This window comes from Thunnus thynnus, chromosome 6 (assembly GCF_963924715.1).
Source record: "Thunnus thynnus chromosome 6, fThuThy2.1, whole genome shotgun sequence".
Lineage (NCBI taxonomy): Eukaryota > Metazoa > Chordata > Actinopteri > Scombriformes > Scombridae > Thunnus > Thunnus thynnus.
The window spans coordinates 28340915-28354078 of NC_089522.1; the positions used below are offsets into that span (position 1 = coordinate 28340915).

At 39.5% G+C, this 13164-nt stretch overlaps 1 protein-coding gene across 4 annotated transcripts in view; it reads right to left on the reverse strand.

The window, feature by feature from the left end:
* The window catches only part of LOC137185002 (teashirt homolog 2), a 100351-nt gene that overhangs the window by 44482 nt on the left and 42705 nt on the right, over positions 1–13164 (reverse strand). The window lies entirely within an intron of this gene.

Sequence of the window (13164 nt, forward strand, 5' to 3'; positions counted from 1 at the left end):
GACGGCGGCCAGGGTTTTGACCTCTCATCATTTTTTGCTTTGAGGGAGTTCGATTCATCTTCAAAGTCGATTCTGGACCATTCAGAGGTGGAGGAACGCTGCTTTAGGAGTGGAGTTTCAGGTTAACCTTGGATGTTATGTCTCAAATACAGTCAAGAGTTGAAACCGGGGATAAAAGTGTAGGACAAAGAAGACAGACAGTCTTAGGACAAAGAAGACAGACAGTCTTCTTTGTCCTGCACAGACGGTGTGATGTCAGTGTCTGAAACTATGGCTGCTGATATGGGCCTACGAGCTTACTTACGCACATATAAAATAAATCTATTTTTGTGTTGTAACTCCAGCCAATAAAGCCACTAATACTTCAGAGGCTTATGGCAAATCACTAGAAAATGTATGTATGAACAACATTTAAAAAGCAGTTATCATCAGTTATTTACATTAGTTATTAATATGGCAGGGACACTATTAAAGGTCCCATTTATGTACGACACCCTCTGTTGAGTCTAATTGGAAATATGTTTGGATTTTTATACTAGCTGACTGATCTTCTGGTAGAAGAAATGACAGTTTGACATCTGAATTTACTTTTTTTGGAAATTATGAGAGTTATAATAGGCTACAAATTTATTTCTCAGGAAGTCTTTGCATTTGCAAAGTCCAAAAACCTGTGTGATTATACATAAAATCACAGATATGCAGCTTTTTTTTTTCACAGATATACTTGTCTGTCTTTCTCCCTGCAATGTAATGATGAAATGCTGTGAAAACGCTAAAGCTGCTACAATCATGGTTTTTATATCAACAATATATCAAATCTTCATATGTGTAATGTCCCCTCATAGTGACGAACCCACAAAGAATTATCACCCGACTCTGCGGTTTCCCTCAGCCCTGTGGAGCGTTTTACCGTCTTTCAGCTCACTGTTTTTCTTTCACTGCCTGCCAACTTTCCCGATTTGGTTCGCTCTCACCGCTCTCATCGGCGTTGTTTTTGGCAACAGGCAACTATTTTCAGAAAAAAAAATCTTTAAAAAGCCTAAGTTCGCCATCTGCCCTCCACCAAATGACAAACAGACAAACTTAGCAACTAGCTTGTGAACATATTGGTACATTTAGCAGCTGAGGAGCCAGATATTTCGCCCAGGAGCTGGTGGAGACCAAAACAGAGTTAAACAGAGAGTGAATATAGGATTTAGACACACAACTCCAAATTCATGCTCATGTTGCACCGCTTCTGCTGGATGTGTACATAAAGCAATTGTTTGCTAATATGCCACAACATCTTTATAAAGGTGATGTTATTTTTTCTGGCCCCAAGTGGCCAAAAAATGTATTACTGCAAGTTTTAAATCAGTTTCTCTTTTGAAAATGTGCACTCAGAAAGAGAAGAGCATTAATGGGTTTCCCTCAAAGGGGCTGTATTACAGATCTGTTTCCTTATGAGAGTAATGTCCTAATGAGAAAATGAACTTGGACTCTTGGGTTTCAGCCAGTGCAACGAGGAAGGAGGACAATGCTGCAATTAAGCTGTTGTAGTTCTTTTTTCCTCAACTCTGACATTTGTGTCTGTCTTCTCCCACTCTCCAACATTTCAAACGTATCTAATTGGGTTGAATCTGAGCTCACACAGTTCCAGTATTTAAAACTGGAACTATAAATCCAAGTAGAGTTTCCCCATTTATCTTAGCAAGAATTCTGAAACGATCGTATCGCTTCGTTATCGTTATCACTTCTTTACAACCCACAGTTTTGCTAAACATTAACTGTCCAAGATTTATGGGCTCTTTCGCTCTGGTCTGAACAGTAACGCCTGGTAAATAATGTCCAAATAATTACTCTATGCATACAGCTTTGCCATACAAACATTACCAAGAGAAAAAGAGTAGAGCTCATTTTTTTTGACAAGGCACTGGATTCTAGCAAACATGTGTCAGACAGCGATGTGAGTTCAAAGTGAACCCAAACAAGCACAGTCTTACAGACTTCACAGACCTGCTCACTCGCTCACATTAGAAGATTTACAAGCTCTCTGTGAATCTGCAACATTCAAAAAACACACACAAGTGTTCTGTGGATCCACACTGGTCAATTATCCATTTGTGCAAAAATCTGGACTCAACCTGAAACTGTTTCCAATATCACAACACTGGTCTCATTCATATTTTGCGGTCAGACTGTTTAGTTACACAGTCTTTTGACAATAGGGAGTCTAATTATAATGCTGTAGTCATGATAAAAGGAGGACGGTCTGGGAAATCTAAACCTGTCTTTAATCCAAAGATGCACAATAGACAGCCTGTGATTGAAGTTCAGTTTCATAATTTTCAAAGCAGAACAACAACATATGCATACAGTCAAAAGCAGCTGCTTGATTTTGCGTTGTAATTCATTTAATGCTTGTGAAAATTTACCAAAGCTGAAAACAAAGAGCTATTACAAATTCAGAGGATGTCTGAAAAAAACTGAAGTTGCGTGATTGACAAGCGGTTAAAAATAAAATTTCCCAGAGCAGGAATACAGCGCAGCGATATAATGATGCAAGCCTATTATGAACTTGTTTCAGGGATGGGAAACAACAAATCACATGAAACGGGGTGGGAGTAATTTGTGATCATATAAACAGATACAAACATCATTTAACACATCTTGAAGTGACGCCTCGGTTGTAGATTTTTGATGATGGCATTAAGCGATTTCCAGACACGGACTTGGATACAATTGGATTTACATGTTCTAAGAGACGTTTGATTCATTCAACAACACACAGACGCAAAAGGGTTCTCATGGTTATATATACAATAGCATGTGGTCCTATCCTGTTGTAAGAACAACACAGTTTAGTTGAAAGTAGGTGAGGTTGAACAAGCTGATGTGAATGTTGTTGTTGTTGAAAGCGCAGTTAAAGGAGCTTTGTGGGACTCAGTGTGTTTGTCCTCAGGGCTGAATGTAACAGATGACAGAGATCATTGGAGTTTTTTTTTTTTTTTTCTCACATCAGTCAGAACTTACTTCTTTTCACTATTTTATAGTGTACTATAGAGACAGACACCATTGTGATATTGTTGCACTGTTTGTACCTAATACTGATACTTGACAAGTGGGTACTTGTTCTCTTCATGACAGGTGTTAATACCTCACACTTGATCTTCTCTTATTCCATTACTTCAGTGACTACTTGTGAGTCAGTATTACCACAGTGAAAAATAAAGGTTGTTGTTGCTATGTGTGTATATATGTAAGTCTATAGTGTATAAGAAGGCTCTTGCAGGTGTCTGTAGTGCCACGATGTAAATAGAAAAATAAGTGCAAGCAGAAACACGTTATAAACTAATTGTCAAGATGCAGCAAAAGCAAAAAAGCTGTTTGTTTTTTGAACTGTCAGTGTATTCAATATCATTTCATGCTGTATTCTTATTTGGTTTTGATTATGTATTATATGCGGGGCGTAGCTGCAGACCCATTGTGAGAATTTGGGCTTAAATTTCTGACAGTCACAATGTTAAAGTGAGCCGTCTTCGCCAAAATCTCTGAATCAACCTTCGTTGGCGGTGTCTCACAGTGTGATCTAAGTCTGTCGGTTTGTATTGACGATCAAAGATTTTCCCCATTTTTCCTTCACTATTGTCAACTTTCGTCTGGGACAGCTTAACACAACGTAGAGGTAATTTTAAGTATCTATCCTGCATCTGAGGAGACACAAGAACAGAAAACAGAAAACATGTCTGTTGCCAGTTACTTGAAAGTGAAATTGTCCGAAACAAAACCAAAACAGTGAGTGAGTAACCCACAGAGAATTATAGCTCTACGCTCCAGTTCCCCTCCGTTTCACTGAGCTTTTTTTAGCATCTTTCAGCTCATTGTTTTGGTTTTCTGGTTTCACTTTGTTATGGTTCACTCTCACAGCTCTCATCAGCAGGCAGACAGGTAAACACAGGCACTGTCTGCTAACCTTATATCAGCTTTATAAGCCCATAATACATTAACGTCATGTTTGCAGCTTATTGCATTGCCCACAAGAGGCCCCCAAAAGTTTAATGAATACAGGTTTAATGTATCTGTCCTACATGTGTGGAGACCATTTTGGAAAAAAATATATTTGTTGTGGGTCCTTGAGGATAAAATGCAAGCAACAATATTTTTTATTATAGATTAATTCATAAAAAAGTGATGAATATTACAAGAGATAGATTAACATGAGCTCTTCAGACGTCTCCGGACACATCTTTACTCAAATTATACTTCCTGGTACACAAGTCATTGATGTGTAGCTATAGTAAGTATTACTGCAATACATTATAATTGTTCTGAATTTACAGGAAGTCTGTTACTATGGCTGACAAATGCGGTCGTACATTAGTTACCAAGTGATCAATTTGTAACAAAGGACTCTAAAAAGTCATATTTTAGAGCAATACTTACTAATAATACTAATCTTTGATTCTCTCTAAATATACAGTATATTCACATGGGCTTAAACTGACTAATAGTAAAAGTTTAATAGTAATAAACTGACTTTATTTCCCTATATGGCCCGTAGACATTTAATTGCAGTAACATTATTTGCTGTGCTTTTAGGTGCCGTGGCAAAAATGTGTCAAATGATAGCAGAACATTTAGAAAAAAGTAGAAAAAAACTCAAAAAATGTCCACATTTTGTAGTAAAAACACCTTCAAATACTGTTATTATCTGTTATTCTTGTCAATGCTAGTGAAAACCACCACCAGTGGTAGGGTTAAAGTTGGCACGTTATCTCAGGTGGAATGGCACTATGACCCAGATGTAACCCTGACTGTCATGGCAAATACACGACTTATCAGAAAAAAGCTTTCATATCTGTAGGAAAATGAGTCTGAAGCCGGAGCTGTCAGTCATTCTGCAGAGTAAGTACAGTATATGGGGCATGAAGGGAGGGGAGTATTGTTCACTGTCTTTTTTAACCCAATAACATCCATGCAAACAATCTTTCTAACATTGCTGCTTGACCTATTTCCTCTCATGTAATATATCGTTAAAGCAGCCTTGTGAAATGGCTTAATTATTCATGCTTGATTTCAAAATGAAGAGCTTTGAGAACATGGCTCCACAGGAGGATTGACACACGCAACGGTGCTCTTACAAGCACACACACTGAGGCACACTGGGGCCTAGCTTACTCAAAAAAAAACACACACACACACATTCACACATACACACACCCTTGACTGACTTCATCCACTGTGTTGTGCAGAGAGCATTAAAGCAAGAGTGAAGATAAATGTCCTGTCAGCGCCTTTAATGATTTATTTCAAACATTTCACTCGATCCAATAAGGTTACAATCTATGGCAGGTAATTGTTTATACAGAAATAGAGGGCATTTTGTTTGTTTTATTGAGCATTGAGCAGAGTGAACACACTAACCTCAAAAAAATGGATGCACTGTCAGAAATATCAATTTGCTTTTTAGACTACATACACTTGCAATTCTCATCACACATATTAACATACAGTGCAGTCTTCAGCATTTTGACTTTTTTTTCCAAATTAGGCTGAACACTGCCTCTGAAGTTTTTTTTTTTTTTTTTTTAATCCCCTTTTTTAACGGTGTGAGGCCTGTCTGTCCATATGGACGAGCGTGCACGTCGGTGTCTGATCCGCCGCGTGCTGTTTTTTTTGTGCTTCCCCCGCGTGCGTGTGCTGCAGTTAGGTAAGGCATCAGAGCAGCCTGTCACTTGTCCCTTGGTATTGCTTTAGTCTGCGTAGACAGTGTGTCCACCCTAGGTTTGTCAGTGTCTATTCAGACCTGACCTGTCTTGTTCAGCACATGGCAGAGGATGCTGATGGACATTTCCAGTTCTCCTTCTCGGTGTCCATCACTCGGCGCGGGATGCATCCCCGACGCATCTTAGTTTGAGCTCCTGAAATTTGTTGACAGTTGCAGAGGGTGGTCTGCAGTTCTGCCACCCTCAATTATGGGAGATGTGATCTGATTCTGACTTGAGGGATGTAGGTTGCCTGCTGTGCATAAATGCTCAATTGTGGTCGATCGATATCTTGCTAATAGGTTTTGAAAATTGAAAACAATGCAAATAGAAAAGATGCGTAAACCCCGCTGAGGGATTTTGAAATACAAACCCAAAGGGCTAAGTGAAGGTGGGGTAAGTGACATCATTTATTTATTTCCAGTCCTGGTGGATTAGATTCATTCATCCTCTTTCATGTTTGTTGCTTTGCTGCCAGTCAATCTTGTGTTTGTTCTCTTAATTTCCTGCAAGTCGCTGATGTAAAAGAAGGAGTATTTAATTAGCACTCCCTCTGTTCTGTTGAAACAGTTAGTGTGTTTTTATAGGACCAGGAACAGAGCTAAAGTCTGTTTCTAATGGAGATGGAGGCAATCAGATAACTAACATTGCCACCCATGCTCTCTTTTCCTCTTCTTGAAGAGGACAACTTCAGCTTTTAATAAACATGTAATAAGAAGGAAAACAGCTGGTAGCTGCATCACAGATGGTGCCGTTCTTGGCATCTCCAAGGAAGGGACCACACATACAGATGGCTCATTATTCCAGCATTTGGTTATGCATATTGCACAAAATTTTATTCCAATGCTTAACAACCAGTATAAGCAATACAGGTGTTACTATTTTTCACGAGGCTCCCCTCTGCAATGTAAGCAGTCGTGATCTTGTTTTGGTCCTATCTTTTGATGCGGATCACTCACACAAGCCTCAGAATCTACTTCTCCCCTATCAATATTTCAGTGCTGTCTCTGTTTGTGAGGAGTGCCACGTTAATCTGCACTCAGGTGTGATTCATGGCTAAACCAGCTGTCAGTCTTTTCCCTGACTGCAGCTCTGTTTTCAAAGTGCACCTTTGTGTCATTAAGGTAACAGCCCGCAAACACCTCAACGGGTCGTTGATTAAGACAGAGGGAGAGATATTGATCACAAAGAGCGACGGCGAAACAAGTCAGCACGGCCGGCCGAGAGCGAGGCCGAACACGTCAGCGCGCGACCTTGACCTCCGTGAAATCCCTGAGACCCTGCTCTTTCATCTCAACTTACAAAACCCCTGCTGTAGGTTATCTGCATATGTGTCCTCTGTGTATTATTTAGATTCGTTCAAATAGAAGATGTCACTGGCAAAAAAAAAAAATATATAATTTGAATGAAAACAAGGCAAAGGATTCGGTCCCGTGAGAGAAATGTGTTCTTCGTTGAGGCTTTTTTTAGGTTGACTGTTTTAAATTACAGATGCTCTCTAATTGGCTACGGTCAAATAAAACCTGCCTAATGAGGCATTGCATTCATTTGCTTATTTCCTTTCAAGTCGTTTCCCTTTGTATCTCAGAGCAAAAGTCTGCTCTTGTGCTTACTGTCTGGTATTCTTAGTCAAAAGACTATAATGCCTCAAATGAACATGTGAATATATGTTTCCCCTGCTGCAGAATAGCTGAAACTATTGAATTTACTCATTACCTGCATAAACAGTCGCAATAATAAACCCTGAACTTTAAATGTTATCTCACCTTCCTGCATTATTTTGATGACCACTAGCAGGCTTTCAAAGGGAAGACAGAAAAACACAAGGCTGCATCTCACTCACTGTGTCTCCATTATACTGTATGATGAACTTAGCGCAGACTTCTCCTTTAATGTGATGATTAAGTGCGCTAATCACAAGTGAGAGTGAAACACAGACACTTTTATCCCGTCCCCCCCCCCCCACGTGTGTGTGCGTGTGTATGTGTGTGTGTGCGTGTGTGTCCTGAAACATCCAAGGGATTTTCTTTCAGACCTCCTCACACTTGACACTCCATGTATGCTGGAGCTGTCCTGTCCAATTTATAACAGGAGTCAATGTGACCTTTATCCTGGCAATGACTATAATGTACTGTAGCACATGTCAGTCTCAGGTCAGGATCATCCCCTGTGTCATATGTTTTGTCTTGCATGTTTTACAGTCACCGGGGACGTACTGCTGCGCTTCTGTGCTGCAGCCTATTCAACTTTAAAGGGAAGTTAGACAGGTGATAAGCTTATAAAAACATAACGTATTATTACCCTAGAGACAGTTTCTAGAGGCCTATTTAATATAGCATGCTTTTAAGGATATATTCCTTCTGCAATATTACATGTTTATATATATTTATAGCTTGCACAATGTAATTAGACATTATAATTACACAGTAACGACTATTTTGAACCCCAGTTTAATAATAACAGCTCTCTTTTGTTCTCTATTCTACTCTGCAACAAATGCAGGAAACAAAGGAAGCCAAGTGATTTAAAGTGCTTAAAAGCATAGGTAGGCTGCACAAAATAACTGTCACATGTTTTTTGGCTCTAATTTTCCCCCCTCATACTCATCTTATTGCTCATCAGCTAAGTTGTCAGGTCTGCTACATCCCTTTGATGGCATCACTGACAATTAGCAAGACGATGCCACACAAAACCATCTGGACAGGCACGTCTCTCGTCGCTGAAGGAGACAGTTTTCTGGTGTGACAAAAATAAATCTCAAGGTCAGTCGCTGTCACTTTTTAAAAGTATCAGATTCCTTCAGAGGTAGATTTATGGGATTGGATTTATTTTGAGAAGGTTTACTCGCTAATAACGAGGTGTCTTGACTGTTAAGTGGAGATGAGGAATTAAATCAGTAAATTATACAACCCTGTCCCTGCTTAATGTTTTCAATACCGCATTTCATTGCCAAGGTGCAGAGAAGCAGCTGAATTGATAGGCAGGGTGATATGTAATCATATCTATTTCTATTTTTATATGTGTATAATATTTTTAGACGGGCGGATGGACAGACAGAGAGAGAGACAAACAGACAGATAGACAGATAGATAGATAGATAGGTAGATAGATAGATAGATAGATCATGATAGACCTGGCATGTCATCTTTCTAGTGCACTCAGAAAGAAACGATCAGTTATCAAGAGGGGCAGGAAATTGATTTTTTTTCCTTTCTCTATACACAGCAAATGTTCCACATACTGTAAATATATGATGCTTTGAAACCTCTTTGTGTGGTAAAGCTGAAGAGCCTTGGTAATGAAAGTCATACTACATATAACTCTGTTAAGGCCCCGTCACACCAGCATTTAAAATAGCAAAGTTTTGTGGCAACCTAAATGAACTTAAATGGAATCAAAAAAATCAGTTTGAGTTCAACTTTGGTGAACTTTGACACACATTTCGGCCGTTGATCTATGGCAAGCTGTCTCTGATGATGCTGACCTTTTAGGAAACTGAGAGAGAGAGAGTCCAAAATTGAGGAAGCTGTCATAGCTTATTAGCTGTGTGTCCATCTGACAGGAACAGGAGTTGAAGCTGCAAAGACATATTCTGAAATAACTTACTGTCCGGTTAGCGAGCGAGCTACGAGCTTGCTAACTGACAGTTAACAACATCTTTTCAATATCTCTTTATTGAATGAAATCATGTACAATCCTAAGAATAAGATGCTTGGGTGATTAAAACAGCACAGTAAAGAGAAAATAGCAAGAAGGTTGGAAAGCTATTGTGACTGACTGTTTGCAGCTAGCTAGCATGTTAGCCGTTAGCTGTCCAGTTTAGAGCTGCAACGATTAGTCGATTAATCGATTAGTCAAACCACAGATAATGAATCGGCAACTATTTTGACAAGTGAATAATCGTTTTGGTCATTTTTTAATCAAAAATGCCAAATATTTGCTGGTTTCAGCTTCTCATGTCTGATGATTTAATGCTTTCTTAGTCATACATGACAGTAAATGGATTATCTTTGGGTTTGGGACCGTTGGTCGAATAAAGAAATGACGTGAAGACATCACATTTGACTGAGAAATTGTAACAGGCATTTTTCAATATTTTTTGACGTTTTATAGACATAACGATTAATTGAGAAAATAATCAGCAGATTAATCGATAATGAAAATAATCATTAGTTGCAGCCATACTCCAGTAACTGTGGTTCCCCAGCTAGCCTTGTGAGTAGTATGTATGTACGTATGTCACCAAGCCTCTAGCAGCGCCTATTTCATGAATTTCACTATTTCTGGTTGTGTAAACACACCTTTAGTCATTTGGACAAATAACGAAAAACTAGCAAAATGACTTTGGATGTCTGTATTTTTTTTCTGACCACACGGATTCAAGCGATTTAACAGCAGCATCATCCCATATCCGTTTTTAACTGCTTTATTTTTTTGCAGACAGGTTTCGATCAAGGTTACAGGGGCAAACGGATCGTTAAACAGGAACTAGAACATACTGTCATTGTTTTTGAAGAGCATGTACAATGCAAGCCTTGCTCTTGCTACAGTTACTCATCCGCAGCTCTTCCATTGTGTAGTCCCATGATGGTTCTGTGCTTGTGTGTCCATACATCATGTTTGTGCATGCTGTACTAAAGCAGATCCCCTACAGAATAGGCTCCAGAGTGTCATCCACACAGAGTTATCCCTCACCACTGGCTGACCGTGGCATTATTCCGATGGGGACTGTTTGACTAATAAGCATTTTTGCTTCACAAGTGCTGGCTCTAGTCAATGCTGCTGCTCTGGATATACATACTGTATAAAGGACACCTTGAATTGGAAAAAAAGAAAAAGGTGGCCAACGCTATTAAAAGCACCCACTGGTCCGGAAAACACACTGTGATTTCATTACAAAAATCATATAATGGTCGTAAACACAATAACAAAGTTGCATTTTTGCTTGGAGAATTTGCAGCGTATGTAGAACAGAAACAGCCCTCTCTCTCTCTCTCCAGATGATTTTTTTTTTTTTTGGACAAGTTACACTTGAATGCGCAAGATATATCCTTTTGTTTGATTTCAATATTACAAAACAGTTAATAGAGGAAGGCTAAACAATTCCTTCACTGAGTAGAAATGGAAGTAGTCTAATAGAGAGGTCAAACAAGCTCAGTGTTGATTTTAAATGCATCGTGTCAAAAAGAAAAGCTCAGAGCTGAACACTTTGTCCACACATCAGCGGGTCAAGCTAAGAGTCAGTGATCCAACTAGGCTTGCTGTGATTCCTCTCTCTCTTCAAGTGGGCTGTTTCACAGCGAACAAGTGCAGGCATTTACATTTACATTTAGAAAATGTAGCTTCACAACATGCTGCGGATGTTATATAAATGTAGTGGAACAAAAAATAGTATATTTGCTTTGGGATATCTTCGAGTTAAGTGCGTGTACGAGTGGTTCTGCATCTCTGAGGTCAGATACTGTTAAAGCAACAATGTGGAGCGCAAAACATATTAACACTTCTACTATATAATATCTCTAATGGATCGGTTGCAAAAAAAAAAAAAGTAATAAAACTCATGCGCAGTCTACTCTCGGTTGACCTGAAGGTGAGAAAGAAAGCTGCAAATATACCTCATTGACCCTCTCTGTGCTGGCAGACACTGCATATTTCGACAACCACCCTCTAAAAGCTATTTTAGCTCTATGATGCTACCTGAGTGTTTTCCTCCCACTCGCAGTTTAAAAATGCTCATCGCAAAAATGACCTCTTTCTTCCTGCTCGGTTTGTGTGCAATTGAGCAGTCGCAGAGTAACTTGCAAATTTAGTTTTTCTGTCTATATTAATATTTATGTCTGTGCTGTAAATAATACTCGTAGCAGCTGTGTAAAACCAATCCGCAGTACTCTGTAAATTCAATTCTAATAAGCGAATCTCTCTCTAACTCCTGGATTCTGGAGGTTTTTTGTGCAGCTGCATATTCGCTACTGTGAATCAGGTCTGGGTCCGAGCCTGCTGTTCTTCAGTAAAGTGCTGCAATCACCTCAGCGAACCACGCTGACAACCTCTTCCTCTGCTCTGTTGTTTAGACTTCCCTGCAGAAAGCCTCACAGCGGAGGGATTCAATCCATGGAGGTTTCCACCATCAGATGGTGTATAACGTCCCACAGTCTCTCACAGTAGGGCTTTGGTAGAAGTTCAGCACACATGAGACACCATCATTTGAAAAACATCTGTCACTCTGACAAATAATAAGTGCATAAGTCCCCCAGGGAAAAAGGGAAGTGCTAGCTCCATATTTTATTTCTTTCTGTATAACAGTGCGACTGACTGCTGTTTTTGTGTGTGGTGAACTGTACTTTATATCTAATGCGATGCATGCTCACACTGACAATTGACATTTTAAGGGCATTACCCTTGACAAGGCGACCTGGACAAATGAAAGGAAAAGGCAGAGTGATTTATCAAGGGGGCTGACGAAATATTTTCATTTACATTTTTTTTTTTTCCTGTGCTGTTTTGAAATGAATCTCCAAGACGTACACCACACCCCTGCTCCAGACTGTGTGAGCTGTCTGCAGAACAGCCTGATGACCTGAGATCAGGTAAGGGGGCTATATCTCCCCAGGGCGCTTGCAAAGCCAAGACAACACTGCACTGCTCTCCTTTTTTTTTTCTAATTCTGCCAGTTCCTCCTGGCTTAATTGAGAATTTGAACAAACAAATTAATCATTGCAGCCCATAAAAATGACAGGATTCATGCAGTAGCATTCTTCATTCTCTCTAATTTGTTGTGTTGTGTTGTCGTCCCCCCCCCCCCCCCCCCACCCGCCCCTTTCTTCCTGTGCCTTTTCTCAAACCCCCACAGCATTTTTTGTGCTGAATCTGCTAGTTTACCCCCTTATGAAAATTACAAATACTTGTCAAGGTTAACGAGTTAATATTCTCATTCAATATTTATTTTATGGGCGAAAGAAAGCGTCTCCCTTCAGCGCGTCCTCTTCCAGAGCGAGGATGGGTTTGTTAATCAAAATGACAAGGACAGTGTCCTTTTGATAATCCCCTGAATCATCGAGAATAAAAAATGAACTTTATTAATCAGCGGCCTCTGATTAATTGTTATGAAGTGTTGCTCATCCATTTCCCCTGCATTTCCGTAATTTTCACAGAAGCCTAACAATCTCCCCGATGATTTGAAGCCTTTTTGAGCTGGCGTTGCATTCAGCAGCATAGCAATAAATAGCTGGGCAGCACACTCTCCTTCCTGGATGAGCTTCTGCACAGCAAGACTTTTACAAAAAAACAACACACAATGCTTATTTTTCCCTCTCTGCTTACAGCATTTTTTTTATATATATATAACTTTTTTTTTTCTCACCTCTGCGTTTGCATTTTTAAAAACGGCATTGTTCAAAAAAAAAAAACGTCAATACTGACA